At 42.5% G+C, this 20,295-nt stretch overlaps 1 protein-coding gene across 4 annotated transcripts in view; it reads left to right on the top strand.

Annotated features, from left to right (window-relative positions):
• Positions 1 to 20,295, top strand: part of LOC124142042 (slit homolog 2 protein-like) — a 177,078-nt gene that overhangs the window by 24,609 nt on the left and 132,174 nt on the right. The gene's annotated exons all lie outside the window — the stretch shown is intronic.

Here is a 20,295-nt window from a genome sequence, read left to right as displayed (position 1 = left end):
ATGCCGTACAATATCCCAGCTATAGTGAGTTAGCGAGTATGGTTTTACTCCGCTTTTAGCAGTATTCCAGCAATAGCACGGCGGGGGAAACCAGAAATGGGCTTCGCACATTGTACCCATGTCGGGAATCGAACCCTGGTCTTCGGCGTGACGAGCGAACGCTTTATCCACTAGGCCACCCGACCGCCCTAACCCATCTATATGACGGCGGCTTGTAAGTAATCGAGTCCGGACCAAACATGCAGTGATTGACATCATGAGCATCGATCCACACAACTGAAATACGAATCAGCCAATTCATCGAGACCGACAAAGTTGACCACCCTTCTTTAAAGATGATTTATATATGGAATAGTAGGTTTATCTTTTCTTTTTGTTAGTATCTAATAGTAGGTTTGTCATGTCTTATTGTTGTTTTACGCGGCAGTCGGCAATGATTCGGCTACATTACGACATTCAGTGTATAATCGAGTGTGGGCCAGATGGTTAATTTCGTTTATACGCGCAACGCCCCTCGTCTTCAGGAACGATGGCACGCAATCAAGTCACCAGGCCGGATCACCCAGTCAAATTAGTCGCCTCTTACGACAGACAGCAGCGTGCCGGGGGCCTATTCTAACCCAAGTCAGGATTGGTGGGATTCAGTGTATAACTGAAGATTGTGTTAGTGACTTGGTTAAAACGCCACCTATATGAAGAATAAAACCAAGGGACATCACTCCAACCCCTGGGCTTCCCTACTGCCTCTTGATGCGTAGATCGATGCTCATGATATCAATCACTGGATTGACTCTTTTTTTCACAGACGGCCGTCATATAGCTGGAATATAGCTGAGTGCGGCGTTAAACAACAAGCAAACAAACCTACTGTCCCTTGGAGTTCTTGGTCCACGTACAAAGAGCGATCTTAGCATTACGACCCTCGTAAATGTATGTTGCAGTAAGAGTCCAGATGGTAACCGCTCTACTATCACTTTGAACAAGGAAATATCATTCCCAGTCCTGCTACGGGCATGCGCCCGTGTCTAATGCAATTGTCACTCCAACCACTGGGCTCCCCTACTGCCTCTTGATGCGTAGATCGATGCTCATGATATCAATCACTGGATTGACTCTTTTTTTCACAGACGGCCGTCATATAGCTGGAATATTGCTGATTGCGGCGTTAAACAACAAACAAACAAACCTACTGTCCCTTGAAGAGCTAGGTCCACGTACAAAGAGCGTTCTTGGCATTACGACCCTCGTAAATGTATGATGCAGTTAAGAGTCCAGATGGTAACCGCTCTACTATCACTTTGAACAAGTAAATATCATTCCCAGTCCTACGGTCGTGCGCCCGTGTCTAATGCAATTGTCCGGAACAACAGGTGTATGGATTTATTGGGTTCGGACTAAAGCGGTTCACATCTTTAGCCATACATCACACCGCTCCTAGTGTTCCCGACCCACCTTCCCTGAGTGCAGTATGTAGTGGGACGTTGATCCTCCTCCATCAGAAAGTTGATACAGTCTTTATCATCTGCTCGTGCCAAAGCTCCGAGTTACAATGGCGAGCCCAGAGGTGTCCGAGGGCCTTTCAGGGTTACAACAGACACTCGAGGTCTGACATTCAGAGCTAAATGCACACAATGGCTCATCTCATGTTCTGGGCAGCTGGTCGGAAAGTGGATGACCACCTGTGTTTGGAGAAGACGTGTTTTATTGGCGTTAGTGTCAGAAGGCTGGTCAGGGTATTGAAGGCTGGAGACCATCTTTCCTCGCTGGCTGATGCAGGCTGTTCGCTGCTATCAAGGGTGGAACTAGACAAGGGTGGAACCTCCGTCTGAGTATCGAGTCCAGTCAAAAACGTCATGGCAGTATCATGTCTACAGCTAAACGTCCGTTTCGAGATAAGAGAGTGCACGTATTTTGTATACACCCAAAAGATATCCTTCAAGGGTCCTCACGTGGAAAGAAAGGTGTCTGGGTAATTTACCTTCAAAATGGACCGCTGTCGAAAGTCCTGATAAAACAGCTTTGATGAATATATGTGAATGTTATTATCGATCGTTGGTAAGGGCGTCAATACAACCCTCACTGTCATGTGAATCTTGTCATAACACATTAAACTAAGATTCTGTGTAGTTAGGCGTGGCTTTGCCTGGTTACCAACGGGTTTCTTACATAGATTGTCAAGAGTGAGTGAGTGAGTGAGTGAGTTGGGTTTTACGCCGCTTTTAACAGTATTCCAGTTATATCACGGCGTGTCAGCTTAATGTGAGAGGAAAGCCCGAAGTGATGCAGGTCTCAGACGTTTACCACTTCGGTGAAACCCACGAGCACGGGTATGGTGCTGACAAACCTAGAAACATAATCGGGGTGAACCGGGATTCGAACCCACAATCATAGATTTCTGGCGTGCCCAAGGGACGCAACTCTGCACAGCGAATCGCGGCGTAGATTGTCAAGAAGGTTTCCTAGCTATGCCCTGATCCACTACACATCCTTCTTGTCATACAAGGCAGCATATATACCATGTTTAATGCCCCCTTGTTTGGTTCTACATGAAAAGTAAGCAGGGAGGTATTTACGCATTAAATTTGGGACCTTTTGACACATTTCTTTCTGAAATCACCAATGAATGAATGTAAGGTAGGTTAAGGGGGCGGGCTGGCTATATTATTCATAATTTATGTTGCCTGTTGGATTCATATGACGATTGAGTGTGTATAATGTCCAGTAGTCAGCACGTGATATTTGATAGCGTAGCATCAACATCAGCTGCTCATGCAGTCGCTGAAATAAAAATATCCGAGTGAGTGAGTAATGTTTTACGCCGCTTTTAGCAATATTCCAGCAGTATCCGGCGGGGGACACCAGAAATGAGCTTCACACAATGTACCCATGTGGGAAATCGACCCCGGGTCTTCAGTGTGACGAGCGAACGCTTTAACCACTTGGCGAGCTACCCCACCGCTACCGTACAGACGCGTATTTTGACCTTGACTTTCACTTACGACCAGTGCTACACTACTGTTTCGCGAACACCTGGTGTCACCACAGCAACTTAACAGTTAGTCGAGTATCTGTATTCTTGAATTTGTGTTCCATATTTTCAACTTTGTCCCCTCAGCTAACAGAGAATCGATGTGAATAGCCCTAACACATTGACGTTTCGTATGACCCGAGAAGCGTCCAGTATACGTCCAATAGTGAATCGTAACGTTGAAGGACCAGACTCTCCACAGCTAATTCTGTTAATCAGATCTTTTATATTCTTGGTGAAGGCGCTGTCTACCTCCAGGTATCAACATGGATACGAGAGTATTTGCTTGCCGTCTGCTTCAGCGGCCACCCTCGTCGCTGGAGAGCTGCTGGTCTTGTCACAAACAACCGCGATAAACCTACAACAGTGATATGCAGCATGCTTCGTTACTCAAGCTAAGGGTCTCCGATGTGGCCAATTACACTGTAGGTTTTAATGGCGCGGACAACCTCAGTGTACCGACGGTGTGGGGACGGTTCAGTTGATGGCGTTTAACGCCGTTGCTGTCGTCTTTGAACCGTTCACGGTGTCGGGAAGGGTTGGGACAGTAGCAGACGATATCAAGCTGGGATGGTCTCTGGGAGTAATAAGCGGGTGGTGGTTGATAACTCCCTAGTCAGAGGCTGCTCCTAGGTGTTGGAGATAGAACTTGATGAGAACAAGGGTTGGCTACGTGGTGTGAGGTGGCAAGGGTGGTTGAGATGGTGGGAGGATGGTAGATGGAGGTATTATAAACGTGGTGAGTGTTGAATGGGACTTTTACTGATAACGTTTGCACTTCGTTAACACCATCAGGGGGTATGTCTGGTGACCATCACGATGAAAGGTATTTCTCAATGGCGTTTTGTTATCACAGTGGGATGTATTGAACAGTAATGTGTATTCTCCACAACATGTCCAGTCTGATCCTTGTCTGGTCGTATTATAAGACTAGGCTCTTTTGTGAAACGTGGGTGTTGGTAGACGAGTGGTTAAAGCACTGGTCCGTCGCGCCTAGGACCCGGGTTCGATACCGCACATGGTACAATGCATAAAACCTATTATTACCCCTGGGTTAAGAAATAACCTAGTCCATAAAAAAAGAAAATATGTGCGCTAGTGCAAATATCACTTCTCTCGCACTAGGGTATTGTTTCAGTCATCCGAAATGTGACGTAAGGTCGGAATGACGTCACACTAGGAACTGTGGACGGTGTGGGGATAAGGGGTTTGAAGTGTGACTGCTTGTACTAATCCGGACTGATGCCGGTTTTGTAGTGCTAGCTAGCTAAAATATCATGCCTTAGTGAAACATGGATACCTCACTGAGACACAGTATACTCCCAGCCGACCAGTCCTTGTTTTATGTTCATAATGCCGACGCCAGGCAGGGTAACAAGGACCATTTTAATGTCTTTTTGTGTGACGCGGCCGGGGATCGAATCACCCACCTTCTGCTCTTCGGGAAGCTCTGTCCACTAAACCACGGAAATACTGCACTCACTATGAGAAATGCCTACCGCGTGGAACCCATATTACACTGAAGGATTACATTATAAATCTTCCTGGACAAAACGTTTATAAGAGAAGGTTGGTTATTGCAGAAAGACTGTTATAGAGAATGCGTCCACAACTTTCGAAAATCACCCACCCATGCCTACTATGCAAGTAGCCCCACCCTTTACAAACAGCATAGAGTGCTCCATCCATCACCACTCCGCTGACACCAAAGTGACTAGTCCTGCACCATGACCGTGGAATATATTTATTTTATGAAAAAATAATAATCTAGAAATGCATACAAAAGCAAGTCTAGCCAGCTCAAGCTAGCTCTATTCCACAGAATCAGAAATCAGCATAGGGAAAAAAATTTATTTTTAGAGTCAAGAAGGATATTGTGTAATATAAGATTTCAGAGACTAAATGTTAGTCTACAAAGTGACCGGCCAGTCTCTCCCACAGCTGCAGCATCCCGGCCTGCATCTGAAGGAGAAGACTACCCCGACCTCTATAACAGGTCTCCTCCATGAAGTGGCCAGTCTACCTAGAAGTCATTGAAAACTTTAAATTAGTCTTTTCATGTTGTCAGTCGGCCTTCGGAGAGATAACTACAGGGTCATTGAACAAGCTATAAACCCATCTCTCTACAAGTGATGAGTATCGCCCCAACATGCTATTCACCATAATAAGAAGGCTGGATGTCCGTCTCTCGTTGCGATTAACGTTGGATTGGAATCCCCCTATCGTTTCCCCACGGTGTCACTGACGTCCTAGACACTAGTCATAATGGTCACAATACAATCATCAGTATCTAAGCTCGGCGCTCAGTAATCCTCATCAAAACGTTCAATAGGCGAGAAGCAGCAGAGAGCACGCACCATGGAGTGTTAAGTCAAGGATATGCCCTCTGACCCTCGCTTTTCATATTAGCTTTAATGACCTCTAATCGATATACTCCTGCCCTTCTCTTATCACTTATGGTGCCCCTGTCACTTCTCGAGAGGGCCTGCCGTCCGTCATTTGTTTTGACTTGGAGGACGATGTATACTCCTCATGGAGTCCAATATCGCTGACCTTTTATGTGGATGACAGAGGCTGTTTTTAAACTGTGGCTACAGCGTTATCATAATCCATATCTTGATCCAGTGTTATTAAAGATATAATAAAGACGGTGAGATGACATTAAGGGGGATTAGCGGATTTATTTAACTGCCTTTTAAAGGCATCTTAGGTTTCTTGCTATTACAAGCAACACACTGCCTGGGGAAATATAAGTTTCAGTATAATCACTGTCAACTTGTAATTGAATTCCTTTGGTCATAGTTGATTTCAGCTTTTATTTGGTGAACTCCCAACTTTTACATTTTCAATACGTACTCTGAATTGTATTTCGTTGTGAATTATTGTATTAAATAAAACAGATGACTTTTGAAAATTAAATTGAATCTTACTGCATGAGTAGATTTCTTTGAAAGACATGCATGTCGGAACGACAATCGGATAATAAAAATGGCGACAGTTGGTCGTTATCAAATCGTCCTTTCCACTATCTGTAAGCTTTGTTCTTGATAAAAAAAGATGTCAATAAAATTTCAAACCTCATAAAATATGTATGCTGGTAATTTTAGGCATATGGTAGCCGGCGTTGTTAGACTCCGTCTGAAGGCAGAAGGATCTGACAAGCTGACAATACGTGCAAGGCGCTGAACCCGCCTTTAAGTGGTCCAGCGACCCGGCAAGTGCTCCTGTATATTGTTAGATGTTACGAATTTGCTCAAAGGCGCCACTGCTGCACTTTTTGCAGCATGACTTCGTGTGGATATTGTGTAATATTTAATTTTATGGTGTTCATGTTTGCTGAGCATATAAACCCTCAAGATTTCATTAATACTAGTAGATAGCGATATGGAGGCTGTTTACAATGATGATGATAATAATAATTATGCGTGGATCATTTCTAAAAATGTTTTGACTGAAGAAGATCATTGATAATGAACTAAATATAACTGAAGGATGTTTACTTTAACAAAACAAAAAAATTGTGAAGCTGTAGAATTTCTTTTCACTTTCAAAATACATGCAATATTCATATAATTTCGCTGACGATTTATTTACATATTTAATGTAGACATTCTGCAATGTACATACTCACGCTAGTTTCAACCGAGAGGCCAGATTTCAACTTTTTAAAATATAGTTTTTCCTAGTTAGCAACGTCAGATTTGATGAGAGAATTTCTAATTTTTTGTTCGTCAGATATCGCTTTAGAACCCTCTGGGGCTTTGGATAACGGAGTTTGAGCTGTGTGAGACTCCACAATAGACAGGTTGACAGTTGGCTGCTTGCTAATGCAGTGTAGCCTCTTTGTCGTCTCTATGGCGTGCGTGTAGACCTCATGTGTTTACTTTCAAAGAAAAAACGTTAATTTTGACTTATGGATCAAGAAAGGCTATGCCTTATTTGCAAGATGGTCGATATTTTTTTCTTGAGGGAATACTTGAAGTTTACAAGGGGACATGAAACATTGTCGAGTGAGATTTGAGTCTTGGGATTCGCCCTTGATTCATGGAAACGTTTATAATTGCCTTTGTTAGGGAGGCTGTTTAGAAGCGCGATGACACCACGCGTGAAGAAGTTCCACGGGCAAATTCCTTGTGTGTCACGCAAATGTTCAAGATTTTTAACATTTTTCTTATTCATGTGAAGATAACATGAGGGATATTGTGTCATATTATGTTGTAATAATGGGCTGGTAGATGCGATAAATAGGAAAATATGGTACAGACACCGTTCTTTTCTTTTCTTTCGATGAAGGGGTAATCGGTGATTCGACCGATTACTGATATTGCTAAAGATGGTGACTTCTGTACAACCTACGTTACTTCATGCTAAGGGAACGGCCAAGTCGTCTAAGGCTCAAATTGCGTCCCATAGACGTGTCAGATACCTATGATTGTGGGTTTGAATCCCGGTTCGCCCCGATTATGTTTCTAGGTTTGTCAGCACCATACCCGTGCTCATGGGTTTCACCAAGGTGGTAATCGTCTGAGACCTGCATCACTTCGGGTTTTCCTCCTACATTAAGACGACACGCGTGATAGAACGGAAATATTGTTTTAATCAGCATTAAACCAAAGTCACTCACTCACCAATGCAGAGAAAGACTTCGGTGAATGTTTGTTCGATGACACAGGCAGCAATACCACAGTTATATCGCGGCAACCGTAAGTTATGGAATATGGTCCAGTTCGGTCCAGTTCGGTCCAGTAATGATCCACGCCGTCGAAATGACAACATAGCGGCCACACTACTCATCTTGTACTGTAGAAGAGAAACACTTCCCTTCCGCCAGACATGTACACGCATGTGTTTAAATACCAGTGTATCCCTGTTACTAAACACGCTCATTCGGAATAAACAGGCGAGGACAACCTATCAGTGGTAGCCCAAACCCCCTTGTTACCAGAGGTGGAAACAGGATGTTTTGAGGAGGGTGTGTGTTAGTTTAACATATTGGCTATGAAATATTTTATTACACAATACATTTCTCTCCTCTAAAGAAGAAACAATGATTTTTTCTTATTCTGATTTCATTTTATTGTGGAAAAGAGTTGTCCGAAACTGGCTAGACTTGCTTAAATAAGGATCTGCTAATAGATTGGTTTGTTAAGAAATGCATGTACTTGTTTAAAATACATATATTCCACAGTCATGGCGCAGGACTAGGTGTGTGTCAAATATTGAATTCTCAGCCACAAGGGCTTGATGGAAGGCGATACGGATTGCTTGACTTTCTTGCTTTTTATTTAATTTACACGTTCATTTCAATAACACTAGCGTATAACTTATTGTATATATCATAGGGATCAATATGTGATTTTGAAAGTTGAACCAATCCATGGATCCGATGTAATCGTACCCCTAGCCTTGCGCCTAGGCTGTACTAAAAGATACGTCCATGGATGTGTAGTAAGTCTAGATGTGTGGACAGTAAGGATTCCAGTCTCATTTTGGGACAACTTGTTCTTATCATAACTAGAAATTATGATTTGAAGTAATAATTATTGCCTACCTTAGAGATTTGTGCAAGTCTATCGCACCCGGTCTCCCCCCCCCCCCCCCCTCGGGACTGTGTCTGGCAGGGATGAGATGCCATGGTACTTAACCCATTGCATACCGACGTGTGACTGCGAGATTCGGTTGCTATTTCGGTGATGAACTTGGCCCTCTACGCAAGTAGTCCGCACCAGCGTTCAACCAGAAGCCAGAGGCCAGAAAATTAGTGTACTAAAACCTGTCGCAAACCGACGAGACTATTGCTTTACGAGATACTCTTTTATTAAGATTGAATCTTTAAGTTATCATTTCATCTGTTCACCGTTATCGGGCGCTAAGGCTTGGCATTGTGTCTACGAGTGTAAAAGTTGTATACATCGTGTTCCGGTTGACCGTCGTTGTTCTGTACTGAAAATGTAGCGTTCCTTGTCGACGATGGCGAAGGTGTTGTTTACAACGGCGTTACAGATACTGGATCACAAGTCGACCCAGGCATTGCAGAGATGGCTTTATTAGATGGACATGCAGATAGCAATCAAAGAACAGTTCTCATACATCCTTGTAGACGAGCCATGGTTGCACGCGCTGCACGTGCTGTCAGCCTTCTGATTAGCCATCTTAACGAGTTACTCGATAAAGATCTTCCACTGGAACAGCTATTAGGTGCTTGTAACGCGTCACTTGCAACATAGGGGGATTGCCTTCCATCCCCCAGCTTTTGTTTCACAGTCTGTGCCCATTTTAACGGATTAAAAAGGGCTTTTATGAGTACGGCGTCAGCTATCGAGGTCGCCATTACGAAACTAGGCCAGTAATGGGGCGGAATAGAAATACATTTTTTTAGCCACGAATCAGAAATTTAGGCTGTCTGTGTCTTCGCTTGGCAGTCTGTGTCAGAATGAATATCTTCGTTAACACATTTTTGTTGGTAGTGTTGCATGTGTGTACATACTCCTTCTGGGTGTGTGCCAAGTAAACGAAAATCCAGGCCTACGTCGGAGTTACTACAATATAAAACGCCAAAGAATAATCAGTCTCGATTATCTACAGAACAGAACGTAAAATAGCGTCAAAATAGCGGTGAAAAGTATCAATGGATCACTGAAAATCAGTGGTGACACCAGGTGTTTGCGAAAAGGGTAAGCATGCCCTGTCCCGCCCTACCAGTAGCACCCGCCACTCACACCATGTACATAAAAAAGTAAGCATTGTCGCCTGACAACAGTACTCGGCCATTAGACGGCGGCCTACGTAAGCAATCGAGTCTTGACCAGACGCTCAGTGATGGGCAACCGTTATGGCATCGTAAGTATGCGTGTTGTGCATAGCCGTTGTCTGACCACGCGGTGAAAATGGGTGACCACTTCGTTACTCGCTGAAACTGTGTATGTTGGAGAATCTACCGACGGTGTTTGCAATGCTGGCATATCTTTAGAGCGATGGTAAGGCGGTGTATCTCGTTAGTATTATATCTTATCGGTGACCGGTCAAGAGTTTGAAGTTGCACAGACTTCCCCCGGGAGTTAAGAGCAGGTGTCTGTTATTGGTCTGTTGGCGCGGGGAGTGACAGCCAATATCGTTTCTGTCGACTGGTCTTCGCTGGGTTGAAAGGCAAGATTTGCCAACTGAATGATTTAGAAAAGGTTTTACTGATGTTGAATTGTATTAAAGGTGGTGAGAACAATTTAATGCCAGAAAACACAATATTCCGGCTGCCGTGCCTGTAAGTATTCGGGTAGGGCCTACTAGTGGTTGATAGCATGAGCAGCGATCCACGTCATCGGGGTACGCTGACAGTGTGTGCTTCTGTGAATTCAACAGAGACACCATAACCCGACGATTCCGTTGCAAGAACAGATTGTGGTAAGAGGTCCAATGAACATTCACGTTCATTGTTGAGGAACGGCTGCAGACTGCGTAAAATATTAGTATTTACTTCGAACCAGCATCAAAGACCTGTATCTATGACATATGCAAGTTTACAAGTGAATTCATTTCGTTTTACGCATTTTGAGAATCGGTCCCGATCTTCCATGACACTTAAATATTTAATTACGAAACATAACTGAGATAGTTCTATAGTGCGTCGGACGTGTTCTCATCACTCAACTCAAATCGTCAAGGGCACCGTTCCACAAAACAATCTTAGCGCTACGACTATCGTAAGCCAGTGTTAAAGTATGGGAGTTACGATCACCTTAACGCTAAGGTGGCTATGTCGAACAGGGCCCAGGACATAATGATGCGCATCTGATGGCGACAATGGTGTATAAGTACCGGAAACAGCCTTCCTTAAGTCAACGAGTAACCAATAAAACAACGGAAATTCTAAACCAGCTACTCTCAGATGCCAGAGTTAAGCAAACCGAAGGAAATTCGGATGACTGCTAGATTTCTTGCCAGGGCTTCCTACCCAATACACTGTAACATAAATCACCAGTTTAATAGGGTAAGTAACAATGTTGACAGGCCGAGGGACAAAGGGTGTGTGATTTCTCTATAGACTGCGCCCAGTTCTTGATGGACTGGATGGTTACGCCGTCTGTTTTCCTAGTAGACAGTCACTGCCTAACTCGATCATCAATCACCAGGTGGCGTAACCGCGATATCCCTCCGCTATTTAGATGTATTACTACGCGTGTTGGCGACACTCTGCAAGCGTCTTCAATAACAGTCCTCATTCATCATGTAGTTGCGAGGATATTCGAACGAGATGACAGAGCAGTGTATCGAGATTATATCTGGACTGAATTTGTCTGTTTGATACCCGTACGGTGACATTTGCTTGAATTCCTTGACATTTATTGCGAGATGTGGAAATATCTTATTTCCATCTTTACCAACGATAAGTATCGAACTTCTTAAGGGTAGACTTTTTGACTCGATTCGGCTGAAACTGTTGAATGATAACTCGCCTGAATGTTGTCGTGTGAACAGACTGAATCTGATGATATATATTAGATGAAATCGCTGTTGAGGAATGTATGCTATTTTCTGTTATTACCTATGAAGGCCATGATTGAGCAAGAATGCTGACTGCGGCACTAACCTACATGCGTTCACCTCTACCTATGAGTATATGCACGGAATGTATTGGTGGGGTCTGTCTGACAGTAGCAATAAATGCAGCCTTTGTGTGAATACAAATAAAAATTTCTGCGTCACTAAGCCAAATTGGATAATACGTTGATATGAAAGAACATTCGTGACATCTCGTTTTATTCCGGGACAAGCCGAATAGCGAATCTTCTTGCAGGTTACGGAAAGGGGCGAGTGGTGACGAATGATAACATTCACGATATGGGGACGAGTCTTCTTGCAGGTTAAGGAAAGGAGCGAGTGGTGACGTATTGACTTCTTGCAGGTTACGAAAAGGGACGAGTTGTGACGAATGATGAAAGGGATGCGAATCAAAGTTATATCCTTGTATCCTTATCCAATGGTATAATGGTATATCCTTGGTGGCGGTTCTTACATGGTATCGCTATTTAGGCTGGTATACTTGCCAGGTTAATTCCTACCCCTTGTAATGTAATGACCAGCGATTATTCTGGATTATATGACATTATTACGAAATTATCTCATGGCCGGTGTATGTCGTGGCGGTTTGAGTAGTCGGAGCATCGTTATTGTAATTTACTCGAACAGAACACAACCTCTGTGAACCTTGGATCTAGTTTGCACCATCTACATATTCAACTGTACATCAAGGGTCATTTATACATTTATGTAATATGATGTGTCTGTGAACCTGCCGCCTGCTGATGGCGATTATTCTCGCCCAGGGTCTGTCATTAACGCCATTAGACATCAAATAGTTCAACTTTGACGCCATGCGATGCCCTCTTCAAAGTGCGACCATAACAATCCACATCCGGGCCTATCGCAATGGTTATTGTCAGTTATGATTAGCCTATTTAGTATGATGCATAACAATAGTGGCAGCTTCTGGATTAGAATTCCAACCCCATGTGTGCATACGAAAATGGCCGAAGTATGTTGCACATAGGAAAGGGAAATAGAAATGTTATACATCTGTGAGTATAGTTTTACGCCGCTTTTAGCAATATTCCAGCAATATCACGGCAGGGGATACCAGAAATGGGCTTCACGCATTGCACTATGTGTGGAATCGAACCCCGGTCTTCGGTGTGACGAGCGAACGCTTAACCTACTAGGCTACGCCACCGCCCCATTTACACGTGTGTGTCGAATACAGAGTAGTGATAATAACAGGGGTGTAACATGAACTCGGGAAAACTACAATACAACTTACCAACTTCGACAAAATGACTGCATCACTTTGGGTTCCTTCTTAAACCAACTCACTCACTTACTCGTGAACAGTTGGTGAACAATTTACTTGCCTTTGCTTGTGTTTGTGGTGGGTGCCACCGATGGGGAAGGATACGCTCTCCTTTTCGCGAACGGCTGGTATCATCACCATTGATCGTGAGTCATAGCCACATGCTATCGTACAATCGACTCTGATTTTGGCAGAGAGTTATTTATTGAAAATGGAAAGGGTTTGTCACTTATTTTTACTGAAGAGTTGATTCGTCATCAAAACGGAACCACCCGATGTTCATTGAAATTGATGTTTGCATGGTGTATGGGTACGTGGGTCATAATCTGACCTGATTCAGTTTGGGTTATACTATTTTGTAAAATAACTAACATATGTATGGCCTTCGATTCAACAACTGTTTCGTACATCAATCTGCAGCTGTACAAAATATAAATCCTCAGCGACAGAGAACAATCAGTCTCGATTATCTGCCGAAACAGATTCCATTGTACGCAAAAGGCAAAACAGCAGTGAAAAGTATATGGATGGATCACTGAATATCAGTGACGACACCGGGACGGTGTGGTAGCCTAATGGGAAAGCGTTCGCTCGTCACGCCGAAGCCCGGGTTCGATTCCCCAGATGGTTTCAATGTGTGAAACCCATTTCTGGTGTCTCCCGCTATGATATTGCTGGAATATTGCTAAAAGCGGCGTAAAACACACTCACAGTGACGACATCAACTGTTCCTGAAAAGGGTAAGAAAGTCCTGCTCTACCGGAAGAACCTGCCACTCACACGATTTGCATGAAAAAGTAAATGTTTGTAAAGAACGCTAGTTCAACTCCATGACAACTCTTCACGACCAACGCTGCTTAGTGAGTGGGTATTGTTCTACGCCGCTATAGCAATATTCCAGCAAGATCACGGCGGGGGACACCAGAAATGGGTTTCACACATTGTACCCATGTCGGGAATCGAACACGGGTCTTCGGCGTGACGAGCGAACGCTTTAACCACTAGGCTACCCGACCGCCCCCAACGCTGCTTAACTTCGCCTGATTTGTGACCACGTGCCACCACATATATACTCTTGTATTATCTCCACATGGTGTCGGCCTGCATATAATCCTTAATGAGCTTTGACTTGTAACTAAGTCCGAAAATTAGACTTCACGCTTATATTTCAATTTCTCCTTGTAGTCGTCTCGATTCAAAGGAAATTAATCAAAGGTCTGAGATGTGCTATCTCTTTACATTTCATAGTTGTCTCGCCAGGACTCTAATCCATGGCATTTCAAGTATTTCCCCACAAGAACTGTAAACCGCTATACCTCCGCATGTCTCAGAGTTCACTTGTCAACAACGTGAATGTATGACGCTATGATCAACCCAGCACTTCAACACAATGTAGACAACTAGTTCTCCCAAACTATCGCGAGATATCCACAAACTGATTTTGACACATGCGGTAACGGAGAGGCCATGAATTTTATATCTACTCGTTCATCCGTGTCGAAATTACCCTTTTAAACTTGCGATCTATGGCTTGTGGACGCAATCAGTTCTTAAGGTTGCCTAAGTTTGAATGGAGAAGGGAATCGGAACAGACATAAACTCCTTATTAATGACAGCCCATGTTATGATGTGCCAGTTCAGGGCGTCAACATGACGTACTTTTGCCGGGAACGTGGATAAGTAGCCTGCGTATTTGTTCACCTGTTCAATGGAACCTGACTTGCAGTATTTGCAAGCTTATTTAAACAACGAGGAAGGCTTGGGTACTTTGGGATTTCCCCGTCTGGTGAAACTGTTAACGTTGGGGCTGTCAGAGGGGGAGGCGTGACGGGCTGATATAGGACGCGTCATTACTTCTCTAGAAATGTACATTGATATTGGCATTTTGTTAACTAAAACTTGTATTAGTGAGAGTAGTTGTCCGATAGTAAAATCGGATGGGCCCCGTTCCACAAAGCGACCTCAGCCTAAAACGATCGTAACTTCTATGCTTTAACATAAACTTATGACTGTTGCAGCACTTATAGAATTGTAAAAGAGGCCCACTATAGACTAGCATCTAGTCTCTGAAATGAACATATTTTACAGTAAAAAACAGTTGTTAAATTATCTTAACAAAATGTAATAAAAAGGAGCCCAGAGACTCGCTTCCCTGAAACAGTAATCTAGACTTGCCCACAATTATAGACTTGCATGGGATGTATTAGATATATTTGTTTCAGGGTCTGTATCAAAGATTAGGCCCAGTACAAATCTGCGATTGCGCAGGTTCTTGACAGTTTCGTTTCGAAGATGAAGCACCAGCTTCATAACTGGCTCAGATACGTCGTTGCGCATCTGTTGACGAACGCTTTTGAACCACCGAACGAGTGTTGATTCCTTGAAGCAAAACAACCACGTTGTAATTGTGGGGCGTTTTCCATGTTGTCCAGTAAGGTCCAGCAGACATCATCAGGATGTGGACATAAGCCAAACAGAATCTGTAAAACCTCGGAGTTTAAGTGTCCCAAAACGCAAAGGTGAAGCAGACGACAATTGTAGCTTAATTTGCTTCAGAAAAATCGCGTAAGGCCAGTGAACCTTGAAATAGAAATGCAGACCCGTGGTGGGTTTACACAAGTAATTGTCTCGTAGAGCCCGCTTTGTCACGGCAGTGTAATTAATGTGATATTAATTATATTATGTGTTATAATGCGAGGCTACGGTTAGAGTGTATGGCACGTACCGGTCGTTACTTTGATTTGTTTTTTTGTTCAACGCCGCCCTCAGTAATATTCAAGCCGCATGACGGCGGTCTTTAAATAATCTCGACCACTCAATCCAGTGAATGACATCACGAGCAGACAGATCCTAACCCGGGTGGGTCATTACAGACCAAGTTCATTGTAAACTAGGCTAATGCCCTGAAATATATTGGAAGTGGACTTTTCGATTCTTCGTCGACTCTTGTAGTTTGTTATAAAGGTACGGCGCACATCGCAATTATATTTTTAGTTGATGTCATCAACGAACCCCATGACAGATATAATCCTCGGCGTTAAATAAATGATATTATTCCACACAATCAGACTGCCTGATAATTCAGACCATTAATCCATTATTTCCATAGTTATGTTCAATAACTGAACTCTTTGACAACTGCTTTTGTAATTATCATGTGATAAATAATTTCGGTTCAAGTCATTAACCAGAAGCCGCCATTTTGGCGAGGTATGACTGCTGAAAAGCCAACTTCTCGCTCAGCGATATTATGCTCTTTGTCAGAGCTTGCATAGATGCGAAGGATTGTGATGGTGTTTCGCCGAGGTAATGAAATCACAGTATTTGTTGTCGATATGCGAGTCACTTCAGCCGTCTCTTAGTGTTGATAGATTTCAGATTAACTAGATCGATGGGCTGTTCTTTGCTGTCAATGAAGCGGCGAGGGAACAAACTGCTGAATGGATCACGCTTGTGTCAGAATGTCGCTCAGTCAAACATCAGTTGGTTTCATTTCTCTGTGTTTCCCTGCATTCCTTTACAGTTCAGGGAGCACTGTCCATTTTATGGATTCAATCTCGTTCCACGTCATCATGCACGTTGACGAGATCGTCAGAATTAATTATTTTGGACAATGTGTTTCTGAAACATTCTTGTCGTTGTCAATGAATTTTCTGACCTGTATGGCCAGATATTACAAGTCTTACCGAAACGCATCATGGAGTCTATGTAAGTCCCACTGCTAATACAAAGATATGATTCCTCCCAATAGTCCATATTGAATCTGGTGCTGATATTGTAACGACCGTCACAAGGTCTGCCTGAATGTAAAGAATATTGTGAGCGTTTCTGTAACCCTTTGTGTCCAAACCATTTACCTTCAAGTACACCAAATATATCTTTTGATAATGAATTTTGTCAAGAGTACTGAACCTGTAAACACCAACAAGTTTCTACCAGGGCTGTTGAACATGTTGAAGGTATTGACCCTGAGAAAAGTCAAATCAAATGACTACTTGTAATGTTTTTGTGTTCAATAATTTACCTGTATACTTAGGCCATGAGCATCATGACTTCAATCAAGTCTCAGTCAAGATCCAGCTTAGAATTGGTCTTCAACAATCCATGCTTGTTGGAAGGACTGGAATTGGGTGGTCAGGCTCACTAAATAGGTTGATGCATGTCATCCGATTCCAAATGTGTATATCCATGCTTATGATGTTAATAACTGGATTATCTGGTCCAGAGTCAATTTTTTACTGACCATTGTCATATAGCTGGATATATTGCTGAGAATGATGTTAAACAACCGGCAAACAAACAATCAAGTTGTTAATCTCAAACAACCTAGTCAAGATGATTAGTTTATTTGTAAGGTGCAATCATCTTTGATTTTTAATTTGACACAATAATACTTTCACCACTAAACCCCAGGGATCCGGGTAGGAATATGCGTCCCCAGCAACCTGATTGTAAAAGAGGATCCAACTAAGTGGATCCGGCGGTCAGGATTTAGGCTTGGGTGATTGCATGTCATCTTATCCAAACTTAACCGTGATGATCCGGGGTAGAATAGGTCTTAAGCAACCCATGCTTGCCATAAAACATGACTATGCTTGTCGTAAGAGGCAACTAACGTGATCGGGTGGTCAGGCTTGCTGATTTGGTTGATGCATGTCATCGTATCCCAATTGGATAGATCGATGCTCATGATGTAAATCACTGGATTGTCTGGTCCAAACTCGATTGTTTACAGACCGCCATCATATAGCTGAAATATTGCTGAGTGTGGATTTAAACAACAAACAAACAAGGATGTGGTGGTCGGGATGGTGGCTTGGTTCATTGCATGTCATCTTATCCCAACTGCGTAGAAGGATGCTCATTATGTCAATCACTGGATTGTCAGGCCCAGACTCGACTTTTTAGAGATGGTGGTCAGATAGCTGGAATATTGCTTAGTGCAGTGCTAATCAACAAACAAACAAAAAAGTGATTGCTGCAAGGTCTGCAAGTTGCATCTGGTGCTGGTTGTTAAACAAAAAGACATCAACATTACTTTAGATAGCAACTTGTTCATTGTCAGTGTCATAAATACAATTAGATTGTGAGATAAACAGTGCACATGGTGTATAGCATTAACTTCCCAGTGTTGTTTTCCAGCATATTGCACATGTCCTTAAGAGTTTTTGTAATTTATTGTGCTATAAGAATGTCTTGATTACACTGCTGCTGACCTTCTTGGCCACAAAGAAATAAATCTGGCTTTTTTTCTGATTTGAGATTATGAAAACATGAGACAAGTAATTACCTCTGTGTTAAATGTAGTTGCTTGAATTAACAAGATGAAAGACATGGTAATATCACTTTGGTCATAAACAGATTTTAATCAGGTTACATGCTTTTGGTTTTATTGCTGCGATGATGAATTTTATATCCATCCGAGTTTTATGTACCCAGTTCCTGTCGTTTGGTTTTCTTACCAAATTCTTATTATTGATATTAATTTTGTATTGCTTCAACTATATTATATTCACGTTCAGACATTTAAGCGATAAAAAAATTAATTTTTGCAAAAGAATTTTAACTTCTGTACTTCTTTTTATGATATGCCATTTATACTGCGCTTTTTCGACACCACTCAGGGGCATGCTCAAAGCGCTATTTTTACTCCGTTCACTGGATCAGTGTGCACTCAAGAATCATTCTCAGCTCCCTGGGGAGTATACAACCTAAGTTTTTTTCGACATTTGCTTTGACATTTTGTTACATTTAAAGTCAGAGCCATACAGTGGGTTCTGCTTTTAGCAAACCTTTTTTATGATTATGGAATAGGTGTTGTCGCTTTCATCTACAGATAATGAAATAAGGTTTATCATACAAGACATTTCTTTGTATGTGTTACGACCACCACTTTTAACAGATATCATATTTTTTTCACAACACATTTAGCCTTACAACAACTTACGAACTGCACAGAAAACAAATGTTATTCAAAGAAACATGTGCCCTTTATCAGCTAGTGTAGAAATCATGAGGCATGTTCTGATTCTAACAATAGAAATCTCCAACAGACTAAACATGCATCGTATAGTTTATATTCAGTTTTCCCAGTCTCCTAATGACATGTACGGAAAGAACTCTTTTGTGGCTTTTCTTGCATCGTCAATGTTCTTTTCGTCCCAGAAACTATGAACTTGACAACAGAGTGTTGTTATCACGGTTCCATCCCTAAACAACATTATTACCCCCCACTCTGATTTCCTTGTGTAAGACAACTTCAAAGCTGGCCAAAAGTTCAGCATTACAGAACTAAATGTCCTGTGTAGAAGATGGATGTTCCACAATATTTATGAAGCTTTGATTCCCGAATGCTACAACAATATACAGAGCTTCACGTGGGTTCCTCAGACATGCGTTCCTTGTACTTACGTTCCTCGTACCTACGTTCCTTGTACATGCATTCCTTGTACATGCAGGCTTGTCTCAGTAAATATAAAACATCACTGCCAGGGAGTAATCAGTCCTGATTATCTGCCGAAAATATATTCCATTGGGCGTAAAAGATGCTAAATGATGAAAATTATATGAATGGATCACTGAAATGCAGGCAAGGGTAAGCCTGCCTGCTCTACCAGTAAAACATGTTCCTTGTCTCTGATGTATTAACCCACAAGTTTTACATTGAAAACAGTTAGTGCAACAAATTAATTATTTGTGCCTCAGAGTGACCAAATTCTCTTTGCTTCCTCCAAAAGATTTCACCAATGAAACATATTCCAAATTTTGGAGGTTGCACATTATACACAAGAAAATATGGTACAGTGACACCCTGTTTATCCAGACTATGCTGTTCCCACTGAGTGAGTGAGTATGGTTTTACACCGCTTTTAGCAATATTCCAGCAATATCACGGCGGGGGACACCAGAAATGGGCTTCAGACATTGTACCCATGTCGGGAATCGAACCCGGGTCTTCGGCGTGACGAGCAAACGCTTTAACCACTAGGCTACCCAACCGCCCACTGTTCCCACTGATGTTTGTTTGTTTGTTGTTAAACGCCGCACTCAGCAATATTCCAGCTATATGACGGCAGTCTGTAAATAATCGAGCCTGGACAAGACAATCCAGTGATTGATATCATGAGCATCGATCCATGCAATTGGGATACGATGACATGCATCAACTAAGTCAGCGAGCCTGTGATGTCTGTATTAACAAATCGTTGTCAAAGAGTAATAATACTCTTTTTTTACATATTATATATATATATCCTTGTGAGGATGTTAGAATTGGTCCCCATCACCCTATGCTGGTTGTAAGAGGTGATGATCAGGTGGTCTACAAGGTGACTTGGTTGATTGTATGTCATTGCACCCCAATGGCGTGGGTCGTTGCTCACGATGCCAATCACTGGATTGTCCAAACTCGTTTATTTATTGGCCG

The sequence above is a fragment of the Haliotis rufescens genome, unplaced genomic scaffold (genome assembly GCF_023055435.1).
Source record: "Haliotis rufescens isolate VD_foot unplaced genomic scaffold, xgHalRufe1.0.p SCAF_81, whole genome shotgun sequence".
NCBI lineage: Eukaryota > Metazoa > Mollusca > Gastropoda > Lepetellida > Haliotidae > Haliotis > Haliotis rufescens.
Note: the sequence above shows the minus strand (reverse complement) of the source record. Positions and strands in the feature narration are given on the sequence as shown.